The following is a 16,048-nucleotide window of genomic DNA, read 5'->3' as shown; positions in this document are numbered from 1 at the left end:
ATTCTGTTAAACTGTTGCTTATGGCGGTCTCTGTGAGCTTCTCAGCGACATTCAGCCAGCCAGGTATCCTGCCTGCAGTAGATGGAATGTGGCAATGGAACGCTGGCTGCGCGTGTCATAATAGGCTCTGAGCCTTTATATACCTGTGCACAGCAGCAGCCACCTTCAGTCTGCTGCTGGACAGCCAGCAGCAGCAGCAGCAGGAGAGGTATGTAATCAGGAGCCCTCCTGCTAAGGGTAGACAGCTGCTCGTTCCACCCCACCCCCGCCTTAATTGGTTCTCCTCCCTTCCATCGGTGTTGAGGCGGGTGGGAACAGTAGGGGGTGAAGGTGCTGTGTTTAAAGAGGTGGAGTTATGCAGATCTAAAACGCGTGGATGCAGCAGCAGCAAGCCGAAAAGTGCAGGCATGTAAGGGATCTAGAGGTTGACAACATGTCTTCTTAACGGGAGTCCAGGAGCTCATCTCCACAAATGGACTTTTCAGGATCCTTGGGTGGCTCCGTAGTTTGAAACCAATTCTGGTTATCGCTTCTCGGCCTTTTGGCTAAGATCAAGTGTAGTATCTGTTCTTATCAGTTTAATATCTGATACGTCCCCTATCTGGGGACCATATATTAAATGGATTTTTAGAACAGGGAGATGGAAAAAGAGCTTGCTCTGTCCACTCCACGCATTGACCTGGTATTGCAGTATCTCCAGGACCGGTGCACCCCTTCTTTAATGCAGTTTCTAAAATCAGAAAGAATTGAATTCAATGTTTTTTGTTCATTTTGCTTGTTTGTCGGATTTTGGGATGGACTCTTTGGCTTTGCTTTTCTTCTCCTCATTGGATTTTTCATGTTCAAAGTTGCAGAAGCCAGATTACAAGCTCATTTTGGTTCAACTTCAGCAACTGTGCATTGCATTGCCATGTAATGTGATGCATGCTATCTTTCTAGCTCTCCCTTTTACTTCCTTTTGGATAAACAGACATATTGAGGCAAGCATTTTGGAGCTTTCACCTAAATAACTACAGGTGGTGAGATAAGCTGCACAATATAATGACCTTTCAGTATATTGTTGCACACACACCATCTATTTAGCAAATGCCCTTGTTATCAACAGCAGCCTTTTAAACTCCCCTGAGCTAACAGGTATGTGCGCTGGTTACTCTGCTGCGCTTAAAATTTCTTTTTTGGTTTGCTACAATGCCTTTTCTGAAACGTTGTCTCCTTCTGCTGGAACACTGACTTCTTTCATTTAATGCCTGCAGACTATAGAAAGAGAACCCAACCCAAAAAGTTTGGTTGATTAGTCTGTGGCATTCTGTTAAACTGTTGCTTATGGCGGTCTCTGTGAGCTTCTCAGCGACATTCAGCCAGCCAGGTATCCTGCCTGCAGTAGATGGAATGTGGCAATGGAACGCTGGCTGCGCGTGTCATAATAGGCTCTGAGCCTTATATACCTGTGCACAGCAGCAGCCACCTTCAGTCTGCTGCTGGACAGCCAGCAGCAGCAGCAGCAGGAGAGGTATGTAATCAGGAGCCCTCCTGCTAAGGGTAGACAGCTGCTCGTTCCACCCCACCCCCCGCCTTAATTGGTTCTCCTCCCTTCCAACGGTGTTGAGGCGGGTGGGAACAGCAGGGGTGAAGGTGCTGTGTTTAAAGAGGTGGAGTTATGCAGATCTAAAACGCGTGGATTGCAGCAGCAGCAAGCCGAAAAGTGCAGGCATGTAAGGGATCTAGAGGTTGACAACATGTCTTCTTAACGGGAGTCCAGGAGCTCATCTCCACAAATGGACTTTTCAGGATCCTTGGGTGGCTCCGTAGTTTGAAACCAATTCTGGTTATCGCTTCTCGGCCTTTTGGCTAAGATCAAGTGTAGTATCTGTTCTTATCAGTTTAATATCTGATACGTCCCCTAATCTGTGGACCATATATTAAATGGATTTTTAGAACAGGGAGATGGAAAAAGAGCTTGCTCTGTCCACTCCACGCATTGACCTGGTATTGCAGTATCTCCAGGACCGGTGCACCCCTTCTTTAATGCAGTTTCTAAAATCAGAAAGAATTGAATTCAATGTTTTTTGTTCATTTTGCTTGTTTGTCGGATTTTGGGATGGACTCTTTGGCTTTGCTTTTCTTCTCCTCATTGGATTTTTCATGTTCAAAGTTGCAGAAGCCAGATTACAAGCTCATTTTGGTTCAACTTCAGCAACTGTGCATTGCATTGCCATGTAATGTGATGCAATGCTATCTTTCTAGCTCTCCCTTTTACTTCCTTTTGGATAAACAGACATATTAGGCAAGCATTTTGGAGCTTTCACCTAAATAACTACAGGTGGTGAGATAAGCTGCACAATATAATTGACCTTTCAGTATATTGTTGCACACACACCATCTATTTAGCAAATGCCCTTGTTTATCAACAGCAGCCTTTTAAACTCACCTGAGCTAACAGGTATGTGCGCTGGTTACTCTGCTGCGCTTAAATTTCTTTTTTGGTTTGCTACAATGCCTTTCTGAACGTTGTCTCCTTCTGCTGGAACACTGACTTCTTTCATTTAATGCCTGCAGACTATAAAAGAGAACCCAACCCAAAAAGTTTGGTTGATTAGTCTGTGGCATTCTGTTAAACTGTTGCTTATGGCGGTCTCTGTGAGCTTCTCAGCGACATTCAGCCAGCCAGGTATCCTGCCTGCAGTAGATGGAATGTGGCAATGGAACGCTGGCTGCGCATGTCATAATAGGCTCTGAGCCTTTATATACCTGTGCACAGCAGCAGCCACCTTCAGTCTGTTGCTGGACAGCCAGCAGCAGCAGCAGCAGGAGAGGTATGTAATCAGGAGCCCTCCTGCTAAGGGTAGACAGCTGCTCGTTCCACCCCACCCCCCGCCTTAATTGGTTCTCCTCCTTCCAACGGTGTTGAGGCGGGTGGGAACAGCAGGGGGTGAAGGTGCTGTGTTTAAAGAGGTGGAGTTATGCAGATCTAAAACGCGTGGATTGCAGCAGCAGCAAGCCGAAAAGTGCAGGCATGTAAAGGGATCTAGAGGTTGACAACATGTCTTCTTAACGGGAGTCCAGGAGCTCATCTCCACAAATGGACTTTTCAGGATCCTTGGGTGGCTCCGTAGTTTGAACCAATTCTGGTTATCGCTTCTCGGCCTTTTGGCTAAGATCAAGTGTAGTATCTGTTCTTATCAGTTTAATATCTGATACGTCCCCTATCTGGGACCATATATTAAATGGATTTTTAGAACAGGGAGATGGAAAAAGAGCTTGCTCTGTCCACTCCACGCATTGACCTGGTATTGCAGTATCTCCAGGACCGGTGCACCCCTTCTTTAATGCAGTTTCTAAAATCAGAAAGAATTGAATTCAATGTTTTTGTTCATTTTGCTTGTTTGTCGGATTTTGGGATGGACTCTTTGGCTTTGCTTTTCTTCTCCTCATGGATTTTTCATGTTCAAAGTTGCAGAAGCCAGATTACAAGCTCATTTTGGTTCAACTTCAGCAACTGTGCATTGCATTGCCATGTAATGTGATGCAATGCTATCTTTCTAGCTCTCCCTTTTACTTCCTTTGGATAAACAGACATATTAGGCAAGCATTTTGGAGCTTTCACCTAAATAACTACAGGTGGTGAGATAAGCTGCACAATATAATTGACCTTTCAGTATATTGTTGCACACACACCATCTATTTAGCAAATGCCCTTGTTATCAACAGCAGCCTTTTAAACTCACCTGAGCTAACAGTATGTGCGCTGGTTACTCTGCTGCGCTTAAAAATTTTCTTTTTTGGTTTGCTACAATGCCTTTTCTGAAATGTTGTCTCCTTCTGCTGGAACACTGACTTCTTTCATTTAATGCCTGCAGACTATAAAGAGAACCCAACCCAAAAAGTTTGGGTTGATTAGTCTGTGGCATTCTGTTAAACTGTTGCTTATGGCGGTCTCTGTGAGGCTTCTCAGCGACATTCAGCCAGCCAGGTATCCTGCCTGCAGTAGATGGAATGTGGCAATGGAACGCTGGCTGGCGTGTCATAATAGGCTCTGAGCCTTTCATAACCTGTGCACAGCAGCAGCCACCTTCAGTCTGCTGATGGACAGCCAGCAGCAGCAGCAGCAGGAGAGGTATGTAATCAGGAGCCTCCTGCTAAGGGTAGACAGCTGCTCGTTCCACCCACACCCCCGCCTTAATTGTTCTCCTCCCTTCCAACGGTGTTGAGGCGGGTGGGAACAGCAGGGGGTGAAGGTGCTGTGTTAAAAGAGGTGGAGTTATGCAGATCTAAACGCGTGGATTGGAGCAGCAACAAGCTGAAAAGTGCAGGCATGTAAGGGATCTAGAGGTTGACAACATGTCTTCTTAACGGGAGTCCAGGAGCTCATCTCCACAAATGGACTTTTCAGGATCCTTGGGTGGCTCCGTAGTTTGAAACCAATTCTGGTTATCGCTTCTCGGCCTTTTGGCTAAGATCAAGTGTAGTATCTGTTCTTATCAGTTTAATATCTGATACGTCCCCCATCTGGGGGACCATATATTAAATGGATTTTTTAGAACAGGGAGATGGAAAAAGAGCTTGCTCTGTCCACTCCACGCATTGACCTGGTATTGCAGTATCTCCAGGACCGGTGCACCCCTTCTTTAATGCAGTTTCCTAAATCAGAAGAATTGAATTCAATGTTTTTTGTTCATTTTGCTTGTTGGCTCGGATTTTGGGATGAACTTTGGGCTTTGCTTTCTTTCCTCATTGGATTTTTCATGTTCAAAGTTGCAGAAGCCAGATTACAAGGATCATTTTTGGTTCAACTTCAGCAACTGTGCATTGCATTGCCATGTAATGTGATGCAATGCTATCTTTCTAGCTCTCCCTTTTTACTTCCTTTTGGATAAACAGACATATTAGGCAAGCATTTTGGAGCTTTCACCTAAATAACTACAGGTGGTGAGATAAGCTGCACAATATAATGACCTTTCAGTATATTGTTGCACACACACCATCTATTTAGCAAATGCCCTTGTTATCAACAGCAGCCTTTTAAACTCACCTGAGCTAACAGGTATGTGCGCTGGTTACCTCTGCTGCGCTTAAAATTTCTTTTTGGTTTGCTACAATGCCTTTTCTGAAACGTTGTCTCCTTCTGCTGGAACACTGACTTCTTTCATTTAATGCCTGCAGACTATAAAAGAGAACCCAACCCAAAAAGTTTGGTTGATTAGTCTGTGGCATCTGTTAAACTGTTGCTTATGGCGGTCTCTGTGAGCTTCTCAGCGACATTCAGCCAGCCAGGTATACTGCCTGCAGTAGATGGAATGTGGCCAATGGAACGCTGGCTGCGCGTGTCATAATAGGCTCTGGGCCTTTATATACCTGTGCACAGCAGCAGCCACCTTCAGTCTGCTGCTGGACAGCCAGCAGCAGCAGCAGCAGGAGAGGTATGTAATCAGGAGCCCTCCTGCTAAGGGTAGACAGCTGCTCGTTCCACCCCACTCCCCCGCCTTAATTGGTTCTCCTCCTTCCAACGGTGTTGAGGCGGGTGGGAACAGCAGGGGGTGAAGGTGCTGTGTTTAAAGAGGTGGAGTTATGCAGATCTAAAACGCGTGGATTGCAGCAGCAGCAAGCCGAAAAGTGCAGGCATGTAAGGGATCTAGAGGTTGACAACATGTCTTCTTAACGGGAGTCCAGGAGCTCATCTCCACAAATGGACTTTTCAGGATCCTTGGGTGGCTCCGTAGTTTGAAACAATTCTGGTTATCGCTTCTCGGCCTTTGGCTAAGATCAAGTGTAGTATCTGTTCTTATCAGTTTAATATCTGATACGTCCCCTATCTGGGGACCATATATTAAATGGGATTTTTAGAAAAGGGAGATGGAAAAAGAGCTTGCTCTGTCCACCTCCACGCATTGACCTGGTATTGCAGTATCTCCAGGACCGGTGCACCCCTTCTTTAATGCAGTTTCTAAATCAGAAAGAATTGAATTCAATGTTTTTTGTTCATTTTGCTTGTTTGCGGATTTTGGGATGGACTCTTTGGCTTTGCTTTTCTCTCCTCATTGGATTTTTCATGTTCAAAGTTGCAGAAGCCAGATTACAAGCTCATTTTGGTTCAACTTCAGCAACTGTGCATTGCATTGCCATGTAAGGTGATGCAATGCTATCTTTCTAGCTCTCCCTTTTTACTTCCTTTTGGATAAACAGACATATTAGGGAAGCATTTTGGAGCTTTCACCTAAATAACTACAGGTGGTGAGATAAGCTGCACAATATAATTGACCTTTCAGTATATTGTTGCACACACACCATCTATTTAGCAAATGCCCTTGTTATCAACAGCAGCCTTTTAAACTCACCTGAGCTAACAGGTATGTGCGCTGGTTACTCTGCTGCGCTTAAAATTTCTTTTTTGGTTTGCTACAATGCCTTTTCTGAAACGTTGTCTCCTTCTGCTGGAACACTGACTTCTTTCATTTAATGCCTGCAGACTATAAAAGAGAACCCAACCCAAAAAGTTTGGTTGATTAGTCTGTGGCATTTCTGTTAAACTGTTGCTTATGGCGGTCTCTGTGAGCTTCTCAGCGACATTCATGCCAGCCAGGTATCCTGCCTGCAGTAGATGGAATGTGGCAATGGAACGCTGGCTGCGCGTGTCATAATAGGCTCTGAGCCTTTATATACCTGTGCACAGCAGCAGCCACCTTCAGTCTGCTGCTGGACAGCCAGCAGCAGCAGCAGCAGGAGAGGTATGTAATCAGGAGCCCTCCTGCTAAGGGTAGACAGCTGCTCGTTCCACCCACCCCCCGCCTTAATTGGTTCTCCTCCCTTCCAACGGTGTTGAGGCGGGTGGAACAGCAGGGGGTGAAGGTGCTGTGTTTAAAGAGGTGGAGTTATGCAGATCTAAAACGCGTGGATTGCAGCAGCAGCAAGCCGAAAAGTGCAGGCATGTAAGGGATCTAGAGGTTGACAACATGTCTTCTTAACGGGAGTCCAGGAGCTCATCTCCACAAATGGACTTTTCAGGATCCTTGGGTGGCTCCGTAGTTTGAAACCAATTCTGGTTATCGCTTCTCGGCCTTTTGGCTAAGATCAAGTGGTAGTATCTGTTCTTATCAATTTTAATATCTGATACGTCCCCTATCTGGGGACCATATATTAAATGGATTTTTAGAACAGGGAGATGGAAAAAGAGCTTGCTCTGTCCACTCCACGCATTGACCTGGTATTGCAGTATCTCCAGGACCGGTGCACCCCTTCTTTAATGCAGTTTCTAAAATCAGAAAGAATTGAATTCAATGTTTTTTGTTCATTTTGCTTGTTTGTCGGATTTTGGGATGGACTCTTTGGCTTTGCTTTTCTTCTCCTCATTGGATTTTTCATGTTCAAAGTTGCAGAAGCCAGATTACAAGCTCATTTTGGTTCAACTTCAGCAACTGTGCATTGCATTGCCATGTAATGTGATGCAATGCTATCTTTCTAGCTCTCCCTTTTTACTTCCTTTTGGATAACCAGACATATTAGGCAAGCATTTTGGAGCTTTCACCTAAATAACTACAGGTGGTGAGATAAGCTGCACAATATAATTGACCTTTCAGTATATTGTTGCACACACACCATCTATTTAGCAAATGCCCTTGTTATCAACAGCAGCCTTTTAAACTCACCTGAGCTAACAGGTATGTGCGCTGGTTACTCTGCTGCGCTTAAAATTTCTTTTTTGGTTTGCTACAATGCCTTTTCTGAAACGTTGTCTCCTTCTGCTGGAACACTGACTTCTTTCATTTAATGCCTGCAGACTATAAAAGAGAACCCAACCCAAAAAGTTTGGTTGATTAGTCTGTGGCATTCTGTTAAACTGTTGCTTATGGCGGTCTCTGTGAGCTTCTCAGCGACATTCAGCCAGCCAGGTATCCTGCCTGCAGTAGATGGAATGTGGCAATGGAACGCTGGCTGCGCGTGTCATAATAGGCTCTGAGCCTTTATATACCTGTGCACAGCAGCAGCCACCTTCAGTCTGCTGCTGGACAGCCAGCAGCAGCAGCAGCAGGAGAGGTATGTAATCAGGAGCCCTCCTGCTAAGGGTAGACAGCTGCTCGTTCCACCCCACTCCCCCGCCTTAATTGGTTCTCCTCCCTTCCAACGGTGTTGAGGCGGGTGGGAACAGCAGGGGGTGAAGGTGCTGTGTTTAAAGAGGTGGAGTTATGCAGATCTAAAACGCGTGGATTGCAGCAGCAGCAAGCCGAAAAGTGCAGGCATGTAAGGGATCTAGAGGTTGACAACATGTCTTCTTAACGGGAGTCCAGGAGCTCATCTCCACAAATGGACTTTTCAGGATCCTTGGGTGGCTCCGTAGTTTGAAACCAATTCTGGTTATCGCTTCTCGGCCTTTTGGCTAAGATCAAGTGTAGTATCTGTTCTTATCAGTTTAATATCTGATACGTCCCCTATCTGGGGACCATATATTAAATGGATTTTTAGAACAGGGAGATGGAAAAAGAGCTTGCTCTGTCCACTCCACGCATTGACCTGGTATTGCAGTATCTCCAGGACCGGTGCACCCCTTCTTTAATGCAGTTTCTAAAATCAGAAAGAATTGAATTCAATGTTTTTTGTTCATTTTGCTTGTTTGTCGGATTTTGGGATGGACTCTTTGGCTTTGCTTTTCTTCTCCTCATTGGATTTTTCATGTTCAAAGTTGCAGAAGCCAGATTACAAGCTCATTTTGGTTCAACTTCAGCAACTGTGCATTGCATTGCCATGTAATGTGATGCAATGCTATCTTTCTAGCTCTCCCTTTTTACTTCCTTTTGGATAAACAGACATATTAGGGAAGCATTTTGGAGCTTTCACCTAAATAACTACAGGTGGTGAGATAAGCTGCACAATATAATTGACCTTTCAGTATATTGTTGCACACACACCATCTATTTAGCAAATGCCCTTGTTATCAACAGCAGCCTTTTAAACTCACCTGAGCTAACAGGTATGTGCGCTGGTTACTCTGCTGCGCTTAAAATTTCTTTTTTGGTTTGCTACAATGCCTTTTCTGAAACGTTGTCTCCTTCTGCTGGAACACTGACTTCTTTCATTTAATGCCTGCAGACTATAAAAGAGAACCCAACCCAAAAAGTTTGGTTGATTAGTCTGTGGCATTCTGTTAAACTGTTGCTTATGGCGGTCTCTGTGAGCTTCTCAGCGACATTCAGCCAGCCAGGTATCCTGCCTGCAGTAGATGGAATGTGGCAATGGAACGCTGGCTGCGCGTGTCATAATAGGCTCTGAGCCTTTATATACCTGTGCACAGCAGCAGCCACCTTCAGTCTGCTGCTGGACAGCCAGCAGCAGCAGCAGCAGGAGAGGTATGTAATCAGGAGCCCTCCTGCTAAGGGTAGACAGCTGCTCGTTCCACCCCACCCCCCGCCTTAATTGGTTCTCCTCCCTTCCAACGGTGTTGAGGCGGGTGGGAACAGCAGGGGGTGAAGGTGCTGTGTTTAAAGAGGTGGAGTTATGCAGATCTAAAACGCGTGGATTGCAGCAGCAGCAAGCCGAAAAGTGCAGGCATGTAAGGGATCTAGAGGTTGACAACATGTCTTCTTAACGGGAGTCCAGGAGCTCATCTCCACAAATGGACTTTTCAGGATCCTTGGGTGGCTCCGTAGTTTGAAACCAATTCTGGTTATCGCTTCTCGGCCTTTTGGCTAAGATCAAGTGTAGTATCTTTCGAAAAGGCGGTTTTGGATGTTGGCCGCCCTAGTAGATTGATACATTATGCACACTGGGGTTTAGGCGCTTGTTAGTACGCCAGGTGGCTAATATAGTCATCTGGTGGAAAGCATGGCCCCCCAGGATCGACGCCATTGGGCCGGGAAAGATCGAAAGCCCGAAGTGTGAAGTGCCCCAGGAGTGGTGACCCTGGGGTGCCTTAACTCACTGGGATTGGGAACCCCACTTGAGTTTATGGCACATTTGCACAAGCACTTCAAATTTTCTTTCTTCGCACACACCCTTATTCCGGGCCTTCTGGCCTTAGGATGGGGAATTTTTCAATTCCCGGTCGAAGGTCCGGGCAGTATTATACTGTGAAACCTTCACTATTTATTTAATTTCTTTGTCACTGTGTGTCCACTTATTCACGTGTGTCACGTCCTACTAGGATTTTGTCGGGATGCGGTTCCCTTATGGGTTCCTCTCTTGGCAGGTCTAGGGGGGGAGTGTGTGGCCATCAGGTTCCGCTCCCCCCTGAACCCCCCTGGCTCTCCTCTTTCGGGAGGAGAGCGTTGTTGGCTCCCCTCTTCCGGGAGGGGAGCACAGTCTTTGGCTCCCAGTGCCTTGCTCGGGTGAGAACTCGGGCAGGTGCTGGGGGTAAGATTGGGTCGCCTCTGGCTTCGGCTGGAGGTGGCTTTTTGTCCCTGTTCCTCGCTGTGGCCTTTTGGCTCGGAGGGACGGGGAATGGTTTGGGGGACCCTTCTCCTTTTGGAGAGGGTTTCAAGAAGACCAGCATCCTAGTGCACTTTTTTTGTGGCACTTGTCACTTTTTTAAGCGCACTCGGGTTTTGTACACGAATTCGGGCTTTCGATAAAAAAAAAAATCTGTTCTTATCAGTTTAATATCTGATACGTCCCCTATCTGGGGACCATATATTAAATGGATTTTTAGAACAGGGAGATGGAAAAAGAACTTGCTCTGTCCACTCCACGCATTGACCTGGTATTGCAGTATCTCCAGGACCGGTGCACCCCTTCTTTAATGCAGTTTCTAAAATCAGAAAGAATTGAATTCAATGTTTTTTGTTCATTTTGCTTGTTTGTCGGATTTTGGGATGGACTCTTTGGCTTTGCTTTTCTTCTCCTCATTGGATTTTTCATGTTCAAAGTTGCAGAAGCCAGATTACAAACTCATTTTGGTTCAACTTCAGCAACTGTGCATTGCATTGCCATGTAATGTGATGCAATGCTATCTTTCTAGCTCTCCCTTTTTACTTCCTTTTGGATAAACAGACATATTAGGCAAGCATTTTGGAGCTTTCACCTAAATAACTACAGGTGGTGAGATAAGCTGCACAATATAATTGACCTTTCAGTATATTGTTGCACACACACCATCTATTTAGCAAATGCCCTTGTTATCAACAGCAGCCTTTTAAACTCACCTGAGCTAACAGGTATGTGCGCTGGTTACTCTGCTGCGCTTAAAATTTCTTTTTTGGTTTGCTACAATGCCTTTTCTGAAACGTTGTCTCCTTCTGCTGGAACACTGACTTCTTTCATTTAATGCCTGCAGACTATAAAAGAGAACCCAACCCAAAAAGTTTGGTTGATTAGTCTGTGGCATTCTGTTAAACTGTTGCTTATGGAGGTCTCTGTGAGCTTCTCAGCGACATTCAGCCAGCCAGGTATCCTGCCTGCAGTAGATGGAATGTGGCAATGGAACGCTGGCTGCGCGTGTCATAATAGGCTCTGAGCCTTTATATACCTGTGCACAGCAGCAGCCACCTTCAGTCTGCTGCTGGACAGCCAGCAGCAGCAGCAGCAGGAGAGGTATGTAATCAGGAGCCCTCCTGCTAAGGGTAGACAGCTGCTCGTTCCACCCCACCCCCCGCCTTAATTGGTTCTCCTCCCTTCCAACGGTGTTGAGGCGGGTGGGAACAGCAGGGGGTGAAGGTGCTGTGTTTAAAGAGGTGGAGTTATGCAGATCTAAAACGCGTGGATTGCAGCAGCAGCAAGCCGAAAAGTGCAGGCATGTAAGGGATCTAGAGGTTGACAACATGTCTTCTTAACGGGAGTCCAGGAGCTCATCTCCACAAATGGACTTTTCAGGATCCTTGGGTGGCTCCGTAGTTTGAAACCAATTCTGGTTATCGCTTCTCGGCCTTTTGGCAAGATCAGTGGTGGTTTTCTGCTGCTGGTGTTGTTTGGAGGGCAGTTGTGACTGGGGTTCCCCCTTGTGGGGCCCTAGTGTGCGATTGAGCGGCGATTGTGTTTATCTGCTGTAAAAATGGTGGAGAAAACACGTGGATTAGAGGACTCGGTCCGTCTGAAGGTGGCTGCAGGTCATGAAGGAGAAATCGGTTTGGACCAAGTTTGCGTTGATGTCTTGAAGAACATTAATGGCTTGAAGGTAACGGATGTATTGGCACTGCAGGATTTTCAGAAACAAGGAATTTATGATATCACTTTTGTTTCTTTGAGTATTTGCCAGAGAGTCTACATGGAGTTGGTACGAATGAAGGAAGAAAAGGAATTGAAATGCCTAGAGTTTATTGCACTGGAACCTCTGTTCCAGCAGACATATAAGTATGTGGTTGTGCACATGTATAACCCTAAAGTTCCGGATGAGACTGTTTCCAATTTTTTAGCTCGGTATTGTAGTGAGGTTAAATTTTTGGGAAGAATGAAGAACAAATACAATTATCTAAATGGCAAGAGGAGATATGTTGTAAAACTGAGACCGGATGATAGAGCTATTGGGGGTGCCAAGAGCATTCCTGCACAGTTTTCTATCGGAGGAGAAAGGGGATTTTGTTTTTATAATGGACAGATGGAATATTGTAGGAAGTGTCATGAGTTTGGACATGTTCAGAAAGATTGTCCAGTGCAAGGTGATGTTTGTAGAGGTTGTGGGAAATCTGGGCATGTTGCAAGTGGTTGCCCAATGAATAAGGTGTGTGATTTGTGTGGACATGCAGATCACCTTGCAAGGAAATGTAGATTGTGGGCTCAGATTCCTAGGTCACAGGTGGACGCTGAAGAGAGGCAGAAGAAGACTCGGCAGGAAAGTGGGGAGGAGGGCGAAGGCTCAGACTCAGAGGGGGAAAGCCAAAAACAAGATGGTGGTAGGGGAAGAGACCATGCGGTGCCCAAGATGGAGGAAAAGGGGCGGAGCCAGAAGAAAGTTGGTTTGAGGGAGGGGCTGGAAGTAATAAACAAAGTAGCTGATGTGCATGGCCCGGGTGATGGGATGGATTTGTCTAATATGGCGGAGTCAGTGAATCCTGTTTTGGGAAGAGATGGGGGTGAGGAAATGGAGGTTTTGGAGGAGGAGGATTCTGATTCGGATGGAACTATAACCCCTCAGCAGCGTGATAGGGTTAACAGTGATTGGAGTGAAAATGAAGAGGAAGATGATGGCAAGGAGGAGAGTTATGCCTCCGTGATTAAAAGAAGTAAGGTGGAGGGGTGTTGGTCTGGGGGGCAGGAAGATCCAGTCTCCCTAAGACCAGGTTATTCTAACAGGGACTCGAGTTCTGAGTCGCCTGATATACGTAGAAAAGTGGGTGGCAGGAGTGGGTTTTCTCCTGGTTCATGATGGATCGGGTATGGTGGAGATTTTTTCCTGTTGTTATGATGGCGTTGTGTGTTGCTTCTCTGAATGTACGAGGGATTGGTTCTGCTTGTAGGAGAGCAGGGATACTGGAGTACATTGAGAGTGTGAATGCAGATATTGTCTGTCTGCAGGAATGTGTAATTAAATCTGCCCCGCATGAGAGTAAGTGGAATAAGGGGCAATCTTTTTGGTCCCCATGCTCAGAAAACAGGAATGAAGGGGTGGGCATTTTACTGTGTAATTCCAGTCTAAAGGTTTTAGAGTTTAAAGTAATCATACCTGGGAGATGTTTGTTTTTATTAGTGGATTTTTTAGGTCAGCGGGTACGGGTTTTTAATGTTTATGCCCCTGCTGATAAACAAGCAAGAGTTGGGTTTTTGGAGTCTCTAAAGTTGTTTTTACCAGGCAGAGACTTCACTATAGTGGCTGGAGATTTTAATTGTGTCAGATCCGCAAAAGATCGTAAGAGCTCTACGGAAGGTAGGACTGATGTTACGTCTAATATTTTAAATCAGATTGTGCAGGATTTACGCTACACGGATGCTGGTCTGATGGTTGGGCCAAGTGATAAGTTCACATACATATCAGATAGTGGACGTAGTGTTTCCAGAATTGACTATGTTTTTATGTCTGAAGGGATTAAGGTGGCCAAGTGCAACCACGTGATGACGACTTTTTCTGACCACAAGATGATAGTGGTAGATCTGTGTATAGCTGAGTCCCTGGCTTTTGGAAAGGGACTCTGGAAGCTGAACGTAAGCCTGCTGGAAGAGGAGTGTGTTAAGGTTGGTTTTAATAAAGTGTTTTTGTCTTGTGTGTCTGAACAGCACCTTTTTAAAGACTTGCTAGAGTGGTGGGACTGGGCTAAGGAGAAATTTGCATGTTATTTTAAAGGGGTGTGTTTTAGGAGAGCGAAAGCCAAAAGGGATCATGATGCTGCTGTTATTTCAAAATTGGAAGTACTCCATAAGTTTAAGAGAGCGGGGATGGAGGTGGATAAAGAGATTGCAGATTTGAAGGACGAACTGAAGAAGATACTTATTGAAAAAGGGAAGACTATTATGTTTAAGGCAAAAATAAAGCACATGGAGGAAAATGAGCAATGTTCGAGATACTTTTTTAAAAAATGTTTTAAACCTAAAGGGGTTTTTAAGTCTGTTTTTTCTCCTGCAGGGGAGGTATCTGGGGATGAGATGATTGGCAGTATTCTTTCCTTTTATGAAACACTCTTCTCTAACGATAGTAGAGCCAGTGATGCGGAAATTAATGATTATTGCAAAGTATTAACTAATAATATTCCTGAGGAGAAAATTGGGTTTTTAAGTGAGGAGGTTGGGAAAGATGAAATTAGACGGGCAGTGGATGGCTTGGCGAAAGGCAAGACGCCAGGCTGTGATGGTCTTCCTGCTGAATTTTATGTTAGATTTTGGGATATTATAGGTGTGGAGTTTTCCCGGGTGGTGCAATATGGTTTTACTCATGGGATTTTATCGGTTTCTATGCGTAGGGGGATTGTTACGCTGATTCATAAGAAAGGGGACATGAGGGATATTAAAAATTGGAGGCCCATAACATTGTTAAACAGTGATTACAAAATTATTTCTAAAATTGTGGCTGGTAGACTGGCAGATGTGATAGGTGATATGGTGGGGGAGTATCAGGCATGTGCAGTGCCTGGTAGGAAAATTTCAGATAATTTGCTGCTTCTAAGAGACTTAATTTATCAGGCTAATTTGAATAAGAATGCTCTTTTGTTACAGTCGGTGGACCTGGAGAAAGCCTTTGATAAAATATCACATAGATTTTTGTTCTCTGCTTTAAGTCACCTTGGTGTTCCGGATAAATTATTGATGGTCATTAAGAGTTTTTATTGTGGGGTCAGTAGCCAGATTTTAGTTAATGGGCATGTGAGTTCCAGTTTTAATATTTTATCGGGAGTTAGGCAGGGTTGTCCCCTGTCACCAATTCTTTTTATCTGTGTGGTGGAGGCCCTTTTAAAAAGTGTGCAAGTTGACAAGTGTGTGGCTGGTGTTTTTATTCCTGGGGGATCCGGGGGTCCAGTCAAGTCTTTAAGTTATATGGATGATATTGTTTTTACTTGTGGTTCACAGGCGGATCTCAATAGAGTGAATTTGCACGTAAGGATTTTTTGTTGTGTGGCTGGTATGGCGGTGAATTGGGGAAAGTGCCAGCTTTGTAACTTTGGGAGGCAGGTTGAGGTTAACGTGGCAGGAGTGGAGAGTAGGGAGGAAATTGAGGTTCTTGGTGTCATCTTTGAGAAGGAACTGAAAGGGAAAAGCAGCCTGAAGATTCTAGAAGACAAAATGGATCAGAAGTTGAACTTTTGGAAACTAAGGAACCTGTCGCTGAGAGGGAAAGTGCTGGTAATCAAGTCTGTGATTCTCCCGCTTCTGCTGTACACTGCTTTGATTTTCCCACCTGCTGTGCTTTGGACAAAGAGAGTGACAAGGAAACTGTTTGTGTTTTTTTGGGGATCCAAAATGGAGAAACTAAGAAGAGGAATGGTTATGTGTTCTGTGGAAAATGGGGGTTGTGATTTTCCTAACATTGACTTATTTTTAAGAATGCATTATTTTTTGAACATTTATAAATTATCCCAGTGCAATAACAGGACTGCGGACATGTGCAAATATTTAGCAGGACGGCTTTTCCAGAAATGGAGCTGGTGTGAGAAGGATTTAAGAAAACCAGTTTCGTTTGTGATACCGTTTTTTTATGTGGTGCTTA

At 45.0% G+C, this 16,048-nt stretch overlaps 8 non-coding genes and 1 pseudogene across 8 annotated transcripts; all 9 read left to right on the top strand.

The window, feature by feature from the left end:
* Positions 1–525: 525 nt before the first annotated feature.
* On the top strand, positions 526–716 carry LOC141223370 (U2 spliceosomal RNA). Its single transcript, XR_012290998.1, has one exon. It is a non-coding gene; the product is annotated as a U2 spliceosomal RNA (small nuclear RNA).
* A 1,112-nt stretch (positions 717–1,828) lies between these two features.
* Positions 1,829–2,020, top strand: LOC141223430 (U2 spliceosomal RNA). The gene has a single exon (XR_012291057.1). It is a non-coding gene; the product is annotated as a U2 spliceosomal RNA (small nuclear RNA).
* Positions 2,021–3,131: 1,111 nt separating this feature from the next.
* LOC141223424 (U2 spliceosomal RNA) lies at positions 3,132–3,321 on the top strand. Its single transcript, XR_012291051.1, has one exon. It is a non-coding gene; the product is annotated as a U2 spliceosomal RNA (small nuclear RNA).
* A 1,109-nt stretch (positions 3,322–4,430) lies between these two features.
* LOC141223428 (U2 spliceosomal RNA) lies at positions 4,431–4,623 on the top strand. Its single transcript, XR_012291055.1, has one exon. It is a non-coding gene; the product is annotated as a U2 spliceosomal RNA (small nuclear RNA).
* Positions 4,624–5,735: 1,112 nt separating this feature from the next.
* Positions 5,736–5,927, top strand: LOC141223417 (U2 spliceosomal RNA). Its single transcript, XR_012291045.1, has one exon. It is a non-coding gene; the product is annotated as a U2 spliceosomal RNA (small nuclear RNA).
* Positions 5,928–7,039: 1,112 nt separating this feature from the next.
* On the top strand, positions 7,040–7,232 carry LOC141223434 (U2 spliceosomal RNA). The gene has a single exon (XR_012291061.1). It is a non-coding gene; the product is annotated as a U2 spliceosomal RNA (small nuclear RNA).
* Positions 7,233–8,348: 1,116 nt separating this feature from the next.
* Positions 8,349–8,539, top strand: LOC141223368 (U2 spliceosomal RNA). The gene has a single exon (XR_012290996.1). It is a non-coding gene; the product is annotated as a U2 spliceosomal RNA (small nuclear RNA).
* Positions 8,540–9,654: 1,115 nt separating this feature from the next.
* Positions 9,655–9,746, top strand: LOC141223552 (U2 spliceosomal RNA; annotated as a pseudogene).
* A 789-nt stretch (positions 9,747–10,535) lies between these two features.
* LOC141223479 (U2 spliceosomal RNA) lies at positions 10,536–10,718 on the top strand. Its single transcript, XR_012291096.1, has one exon. It is a non-coding gene; the product is annotated as a U2 spliceosomal RNA (small nuclear RNA).
* The last annotated feature ends 5,330 nt before the right edge of the window (positions 10,719–16,048 follow it).

The sequence above is a fragment of the Phyllobates terribilis genome, unplaced genomic scaffold (assembly GCF_046119375.1).
Source record: "Phyllobates terribilis strain yellow unplaced genomic scaffold, ASM4611937v1 Scaffold_376__1_contigs__length_1858288, whole genome shotgun sequence".
Classification (NCBI taxonomy): domain Eukaryota; kingdom Metazoa; phylum Chordata; class Amphibia; order Anura; family Dendrobatidae; genus Phyllobates; species Phyllobates terribilis.
The sequence above is the reverse complement of the archived record's forward strand: the minus strand, read 5'-3'. Positions and strand labels throughout refer to the sequence as shown.